The sequence below is a fragment of the Triticum urartu genome, chromosome 5A (assembly GCF_056163025.1).
Source record: "Triticum urartu cultivar PI428250 chromosome 5A, HENAU_Tu73, whole genome shotgun sequence".
Classification (NCBI taxonomy): Eukaryota; Viridiplantae; Streptophyta; class Magnoliopsida; order Poales; family Poaceae; genus Triticum; species Triticum urartu.
Window position 1 is genome coordinate 81,743,486 of NC_141877.1, and position 8,566 is coordinate 81,752,051.

The following is an 8,566-nucleotide window of genomic DNA, read 5'->3' on the forward strand; positions in this document are numbered from 1 at the left end:
TAGCCTTACGTATGTGCGAGTAGGCGTTCGAGACCCTGCCCGTATGTACGTATGTGGCCATCTTTTCTTTCTTGCACACTGGCCGTTGTATGTACATGTACATGCTACATGCGCGCCTCTACTAGGACATGTGCGCGCCTCTACATCGACCAGTATGTACGTACACGTTCGCGACCAGAATGACAACGCTACGTACGCTTCGACCAGGTGGGTCCCGACTGTCAGGCACTTCCTTGCGTGTGAAGATGTAGCTGATGGGTCCCAGCAGTCAGGGGGGAGAATCGTTTTTTTTGGACGCACTTCCTTGCGTGCGAAGATGTAGCTGGTAGGACCAAGCAGTCAGGGGAAAACATTTTTTTCGCAAAATACAGTTGCCCGTCCGATGGGTCCCTGCTGTCAGGTGGAGGAATAATTATTTTGCGCGTAATAAGGAGACACTTCCTTGCTAAGGCCATGGACCCTGCTGTCAGCCTCTCCACGTACAGTCCACGTCCGATGGAAGCCGTTCCTTGAACATGTTGATCACGCCGCGCCGAGAGCACCAGGGCGGTGGACGACGGCGAGGCCTAGGAAGGGGACGACGCGGAGCAGGGGAAGACGCGATAGTGGAAGCCCACGCGGAGAGGAGTACGAGGGTTCACTGGTTCGGCTGCGGAGTGAGGCTGCCGTCGCCGGATGGCCTGGCCAGCGGTGGTAATAGTAGGGGGCGGTGAGGCCTCCGCGGCAGCACAGCCGGCCACGGGAGGTAGGAGCATGCGACATGACCAGCGCTGCTTTGGGCGGCTGGAGCAAGAAGAACAGAGGTTGAAGAAGCACTACGGCCGTTGGATGGACATCATACGGTGACTGGAGCTAGAATCATTCATATTGACTAAGTTGACAAAGCATTCCATCCCCGTCAACTTAGTAGGCCCACAAGATAGCCACCCACCAAGGTGGTTCCCAACTAGCCGGGGGAGTATTCATTTTTTGTGCGTAATAAGGACGCACTTCCGGTGGGTCCGAGCTGATAGCGGGGGAAACGTTTATTTCGCGAAATACGGTGGCCCATCCGGTGGGTCCCAGCAGTCAGGGGGGAAACGTTTTTTTTTTCCAAATACGGTGGCCCGTCCGGTGGGTCCCTGCTGTCAGGTGGAGGAATAATTATTTTCCGCGTAATAAGGAGGCACTTCCTTGTGGCTGCCGTGGACCCAGCTATCAGCCTCTCCATGTATAATACTCTTCTGATGGAAGTCATTCCTTGACCACGCCGCGCTGAGAGCACCAGGGCGATGGACGACGGCGAGGCCTAGGAAGGGGACGACGCGGAGCCGGGGAAGACGCGGCAGTGGATGCCCACGCGTAAATGAGTCTGAGGATTCACTGGTTCGCTGCAGTGTGAGGCTGCTGTCGCCGTAGAATAACAGGGGGTGTGAGTGAGTAGAGGGATAGCTTGGCCAGCGGTGGGAGTAGTAGGGGGCGGTGAGGCCTCCGCGGCATCGCAACCGGTGACTAGAGGCAGGAGCACGAGGCACGACCGACGCTGCTTTGGGTGGTTGGAGCAAGAAGACCAGAGGTTGAAGAAGCACTACGGCTATTGGATGGACATCGTACGGTCACTGGATCTAGAATCATCCATATTAACTTAGTTTACAAAGCCCTCCGTCCCCGTCAACTTAGTTGGCCCACAAGTCAGCCTCCCACTATTGTGGGTCCCAGCTAGCAGGGGGTATTCATTTTTGTGCGTAATAAGGAGGCACTTCCTTGCGTGCGTAAATAGTTGGTGGGTCAGACCTGTCAGCGGTGGGAACATTTTTCACGAAATACAGAGGCCCTTCCGGTGGGTCCCAGCTGTCAGGTGGAGGAATCATTATTTTGCGCGTAATAAGGAGGCATTTCCTTGCATGCAGCCATGGACCCAGCTGTCAACCTCTCCACGCACAATCTACTTTCGATGGTGTCGTTCGTTGACCACTCCGCGCCGAGCGCATCCAAGGTGGTGGACGACGGCGAGGCCCCGGATAGCAACGAGCCGGAGATGGGAAGACGCGGGAGTAGAGTCGCAGATGGAGAGGTGTACGAGGGTTAACTGGTTCTGGTGCGGTGTGGTTCGGCAGTCAGTGGAGAAGAACAAGAGGTGTGGAGGGGTGGAGGGATGGCCTGGCCAACGGTGGAGTAGCGCTTCAAAGCGAAGCGTGCTAAGCAGAGCTGCTAGCAGCAGGAGGCGGGAGCAGGTGGTCCCAGCGGTGCTAGAGGAAGAAGACAAGAGATTGAAGATGGATGCTGGTCGTTGGATGTAAATCCAACGGCTAACGATGTCAGAATCATTTGTTGACTAAGTTGACATCGACTTGCATTGGCTTCAACCTGTGTAATCATATAGCTAATAAAATACATGGCACAATATGAGTACATCTCCAAACAGCTAATAAATCCCATAGTACCACAAGGACATGCACTGTAGTATATCTTGCAATGCAGGTTTTTGACTTAACACTAACATCCCCTGCATAGTAGTAACCAGGGAATTAATAAATTTGACTAGAGATTCTGAAACTAAGAATTTCAGATTGAAATAATTTTCCAGAATAAGATTGCAAAGCTGAAAAAGCAAGGACATCAGAGAATATTTGATTGCAACATTCCACAGGGTTGGAGAGCAGCTCGACATGTTTATCATACAAGAAAAACATTACAAGTAATTAATCACTGCTCCAAAACAAGCAAACATGCTACTGATGCATGACAATATTTGTGTCAAAGAGTTTCTGCAAGAAGTTACTCGTAATGCTACTGATGCAAAACTACTCCTAATGGACTGCTACAGCTATACTGCAAGAAGTTATAGGTATACTCCATGTACTGCTGTCCAGGAGTATTCCAATTCATCTTTTAAAAAAATGTCCAAGCACTAACTGAAGAAGGAATGCAAAAAGAGATGCAGTACCCAGTTGTACTCCAGTGCAGAGCATCCGCCCAAAAGAAAACAAAGATAATGGCTGAAAAATTACTCAAGTTTATACTCCTCTTTTAGCAGTACAGATTATAGCTAATGCAACATCATGGGAGCTGATGTCCAGGAGTATTTGCAAATGATACAGCATCATGGAGTAGGATAACATGTTTTAGCAGTACAAGTTATAGAGTAAGCAAGCAAGCAATCATGGGAGCTGATGCTGCCAGTTAATATCAGCACATGACAAGACAAAAACCATGGCATCAACAGCATAATAACACCTAAACTGATACTAAATTGATGGAGTCACATCCATCCATGTGAGAAGAAAGTGTCTTTGGTTGATAAAGAGAAGAAAACACTTCCTCTTGCTGGGATCAAACCAGAGGATACCAACCCATCCACCAATATGCAAGTTGTGTGGCTCGAGGTCATGGTGCCGGACACCACATCCGTGGCAAAAAGCAACGCCCTTGCAAAGTTGGTACACCATGATCAATGTCCTCGTCTGTGAGGTGCGCCTTGGCACTCCCGGCCTCCACGTACCTGCCAAAAGACCCATTCAGAATTTAGATCACACCTACATATGGAAAACCATTCAAATTCGAACCAACTCAAAGCAGAGAAGGACACGTTGGGTACACTACAATATAGTTGAGATGCAAATACCAAGTCCTAGTTCAGTTCTACTCAAAGAGAAAGATGATGACACATATTTTAAGCTTAGCCTCCTTGTTATATTAGTCTTAAAAACAGATTGTAAGCTTGGCTGGCATGGTACATAGAGACAATATCGCTGACTTCCCTTTTTATTTGATGAGACCTGAACCAGCAAGGAGCAAGCGATACAAACAGAACGTGCAAATTGCTCCAACGAGAAGAGATACAAAATTGCTAAACGGCACTTCAATTAGTAGCATGCACGCTATTTCCTCTAAAACATAGAAACAGTCCTTCTCCACAGCGCATATTAGACATCCGGAGTGTACAGAGTAAAACAAACTAGCATCTATTCCTGAAATCGAAGACAACGGCAGAGATGGATGCACACCCAGAGATCTGTAGCGCCCGCCCCAGTGATGGAAAACGGCAGTAGGATTTAACCAACCGTCAGATGGAGAAGAGGCTCGTACCTTGGAGCCCAACGGTCAGCGACTCGCAGGGGGCGGAGCAGAGTGGCAGTAGCAAGGAAAGTGATGTCCCGGCTAGGGGAAGTGGGCAGGGTAGAGGCGACACCAAGGTACGGGGCGGCAAAGCCAACCAGAGCGACTCACCATGTCCTCACGCTTGTTCTTGAGGGCGCAGGTGACGCAGGGCCACCGGATGGCCACCGGGCGCATCCCGCTGCCGCCTCACCCCTCGCCGACTTCCGCATCCTCGCCCTCGTCATCCTCCGCGGGCAGAAGGTGGGCGGGGGCGTCAGATCTTGCCGGAAGAGATGGAGGAGGCCGGTGAAGCAGGGGCATCCAGGATCGACTGCTAGGGTGGGGAACGACGAAGCAAAGCGCACGCCGGCCTGAGCTGGTAGCTGCTGGCTTGGATCTAGAGGCTGCCGGCGGGGCTGGTTGAGAGGAGGTCACCGCCGGCAGGTGGGATCAGGGGAGAGGATTGGATTGAATCATGGGAGCCGGCCCCCGCAGCGACAACCCGCAGGAACAGCACGCGGCAACAACCCAGCCCCTGCATGGTAGCGAGGTTGGTCGAGGATGAGGGAGACGAGGGGGGAGTGAGGGCGGCGGTGGAGGTGGGTGGCGGCGACGAGGGGGTGAGGAGGATCTGCATCGGGGGAGATGGGAGAGGATCTGAGGGGGCAGAAAAAAAAGAAAGAATGGAGGCGGGGAAGTGGGTGGAAAATGTCCATGAGGACAGACCTAGGGTTACGGCTCGGGTGGGTTTGGGCCGTTGGATCCGGAAGCATCCGACGGCGGTTGATGCGTGATCCGCGTGAAATGCTCATGGTCCAATCAGAACGCAGCAAACCATTTGATGACCTTATCACCATATAAATTGGTCGTGATCGATTCAAGATAAAAAATTTCATTCCATTTTTCAGTGCTCCAAATGAGTATTTTTGTGAAATTCCTATCAAATATTTGTTCAAATGATATCATATTTTGCACAAGTTTTCATCGTGGATTTGCAAACAATATTGACAAAGGGAGTTTTTATTTCCTTTGCACGAAAAATCAATTTTCCATTTTTCGAGTGCCCAAAATAAGTTTTTTGTGAAGGACCTATAATATATTTGTTGCAAAATTGGACCAAATCATTTTTCTAAAATACTAGGCCATATTCACAATTGACCAAATGGTTGGGTGTAAAAAGTTTTGATCCACCTCTCGTTAAAAAGACAAATTTTCGCCGATTCAGTTGGAAGCGGGTCAAATTTGAACTGTAGCTGCCTTGTAGTTTGCTCTTTATTTTTTCCAAAAATCATATCTAGGTACATAAGTATCTATTTTATCAGAGAAAATATCAAAAGTTTTCCAAGATTCAACCACTAGCTAGGAACGATCATGCCCCCCGTTTTGACCGCATTTTGGAACGGGCATAAAAAATTCAAAAAAATTCAAAAAATTGGAAAACCTTCGCATTGTGTCATTATATGTGACCAAGTTACGAGGAAAAATAATAAACTTGTAATACGGTAATTATTTTTAAAAAGTGTTCTTAGAAATGACCTATCATGCGTGAAGATTCATGGCTTTTCAAGCCAAATGATCAATCTTATGGCCACATTCATGGCATAGTTTGTTCAAATGATCTCATATTGTGCACAAGGGTGCATCTTGGAATTCCAAACAATGTTTTCTAAGGAAGTTTTCATTTTCTTTGTCGGAAAATTCATTTTCCATTTTCCGAGTGCCTGAAATGAGTTTTTTTTGTTATGGACCTACCATATATTTGTTGCAAAATTGGACCAGATCAATTTTATAAAATACTAGGCCATATTGAATGTATAATTAACAAAATGGTTGGGTGTCAAAAGTTTCGATCCACCTCTGGTGAAAAAGACAAATTTTCGCCGATTCAGGAGGAACCGGGTCAAATTTGAACTGCAGCTGCCTCATAGTTTGCTCATTATTTTTTCAAAAATCATTTTTAGGTACATAATTATCTATTTAATCAGAGAAACATCAAAAGTTTTCCAAGATTCAACCACTAGCTAGGAACGATCAAGCCTGCCGTTTTGACCGCATTTTGAAATGGGCATAAAAAATTCAAAAAAATCAAAAAATTGGAAAACCTTCGCATCGTGTCATTATATGTGACCAAGTTCCGAGGAAAAATAATAAACTTGTACTACGGCAATTATTTTAAAAAAGTGTTCTCAGAAATGAGCTATCATGCGTGAAGATTCATGGATTTCAAGCCAAATGATCAGTCTTATGGCCACATTCATGCCATAGTTTGTTCAAATGATCTCATATTGTGCACAAGGGTGCATCTTGGAATTCCAAACAATGTTTCCTAAGGAAGTTTCCATTTTCTTTGCATGGAAAATTCATTTTCCATTTTCTGAGTGCCCGAAATAAGTTTTTTTTTGTGAAGGATCTACCTTATATTTGTTGCAAAATTGGACCAAATAAATTTTCTAAAGTACTAGGCCATATTGAAGGCACAATTGACAAAATGGATGGGTGTCAAAAGTTTCAATCAACCTCCGGTGAAAAAGACAAATTTCCGCCGATTCGGTAGGAACCGGGTCAAATTTGAACTGCAACTGCCTCATAGTTTGCTCATTATTTTTTCCAAAAATCATTTCTAGGTACATAAGTATCTATTTAATCAAAGAAACATCAAAAGTTTTCCAAGATTCAAACACTAGCTAGGAACAGTCAAGCCCGCCGTTTTGAGCACATTTTGAAACGGGCATAAAAAAATCAAAAAATTGGAAAACCTTCGCATTGTGTCATTATATGTGACCAAGTTACGAGGAAAAATAATAAACTTGTAATACAGCAATTACTTTTAAAAAGTGTTCTCAGAAATGAGCTATCATGCGTGAAGATTCATGGTTTTCAAGCCAAATAATCAATCTTATGGCCAAATTCATAGCATAGTTTATTCAAATGATCTCATATTGTGCACAAAGGGTGCATATTGGAATTTCAAACAATGTTTCCTACGGAAGTTTTCATTTTCTTTGCACGAAAAATTCATTTTCCATTTTCCGAGTGCACGAAATGAGTTTTTTTGTGAAGGACCTACCATATATTTGTTGCAAAATTGGACAAATCAATTTTCTAAAATACTAGGCCATATTTAATGCACAATTGACAAAATGGTTGGGTGTCAAAAGTTCTTATCCACCTCTCATGAAAAAGACAAATTTTCGCCCATTCTGTAGGAAACAGGTCAAATTTGAACAACAGTTTCCTTATAGTTTGCTCTTTATTTTTTCCAAAAATCGTTTCTAGTTACATGAGTATCTATTTAACCATAAATACATGGTTTTGTGGTGATACGTCGTGGTTTGGACGGTGGCCCAGGGCCCCAACTCCAAAGCGCGTAGACTCGCATGCTTGCCGCGTGGTCACCGCCTGACCGTGGCATTTCCATGCGTTCTGGGTAGCCTAGGAATGTCTAGTAGGTTGGGCACTCCTCAGGTAGATGCTAGGAAGAAAATAACAACAGAAGAATCTCACGAGGAGACCAAACTATGCTCAAACATGAATTAGCAGCCAAGTGTTTGATAAGCGGTACGGGAAATTCACATTGCTAATGGGCCTGAGTTTTGGCTGAGGATGATCATCTACTAGGGTGACAGTCTTGGCAAATTTTCAGCTCAAATGGAGGAGTTTCGATGGCACTTGCTTTGCAAAGTACCACATCGGGCAGAAATATGGATGTTGAATCCGGGCTCAAATGGATAAGTGGATTGAGTTGAAATTTTGTGGAGTATGGTAATTTGGGCATATTAAAGCACTGTAAAAGTTTTATGCCATTTGGATAATCCTAGCTTGTACTTCCTTCACAAAGCTTCTCTCTGGATAGAAACTTTATAAATTTGCTAAGGAGGATTTAATAGGAAAATGGAGCTGAATATTGGAATGTGGCAATGATTTTTATATGTAAGATGGCACAAAAAGTTTGAGGACAATAGGAGGTGTCTAGATAGCACTTCCTTTGCAATGTGCCAATTTGGACAGAAAATAGAAATTGAAGCTAGGCTTACATAGATGATTGGATTATGCTGAAATTCGGTGTAGGGGGTTTCTATAGTCAAGGTAATGTCCTAGAAAATTTTCAACAATTATAAAGCAATATAAAATGTAGTAGCTTCACAAACTAAAAATATTACCAGGAACAAAGATTCGATGGTGAGCTCACATGTATTGTTAGATAGAGCTAAACTTTTGTGTCGAGTTATGACTTTGGCATATAGAATATGTGGCAAAAATTAAACTCATAACGATATTCCTATCTTGTACTTCCTTCACAATGCTTCTAGGTGGCCAAAAACTTTGGAAATTTGCTGAGGAAGATTTACTGGGCAAATGGATCTGAATTTTATCATGCGGCAATGATTTGGACAGGAAAGAGTGCCTGAAAATTTTGAGGGCAATCAAGAATAATATACAAATAGCACTTCCTTCACAAAGTGTTTTTCTGAACAGAATAGGAAAA

The 8,566-nt window shown here is 44.9% G+C and overlaps 1 long non-coding RNA gene across 1 annotated transcript; it reads right to left on the reverse strand.

Annotated features, from left to right (window-relative positions):
- Nucleotides 1–2,582: 2,582 nt before the first annotated feature.
- Nucleotides 2,583–4,777, reverse strand: LOC125507959 (uncharacterized). The gene is made up of 2 exons (XR_007283160.2): nt 4,069–4,777; nt 2,583–3,481 (listed from the first exon to the last, which is right to left on the reverse strand). It is a non-coding gene; the product is annotated as an uncharacterized LOC125507959 (long non-coding RNA).
- Nucleotides 4,778–8,566: the final 3,789 nt, after the last annotated feature.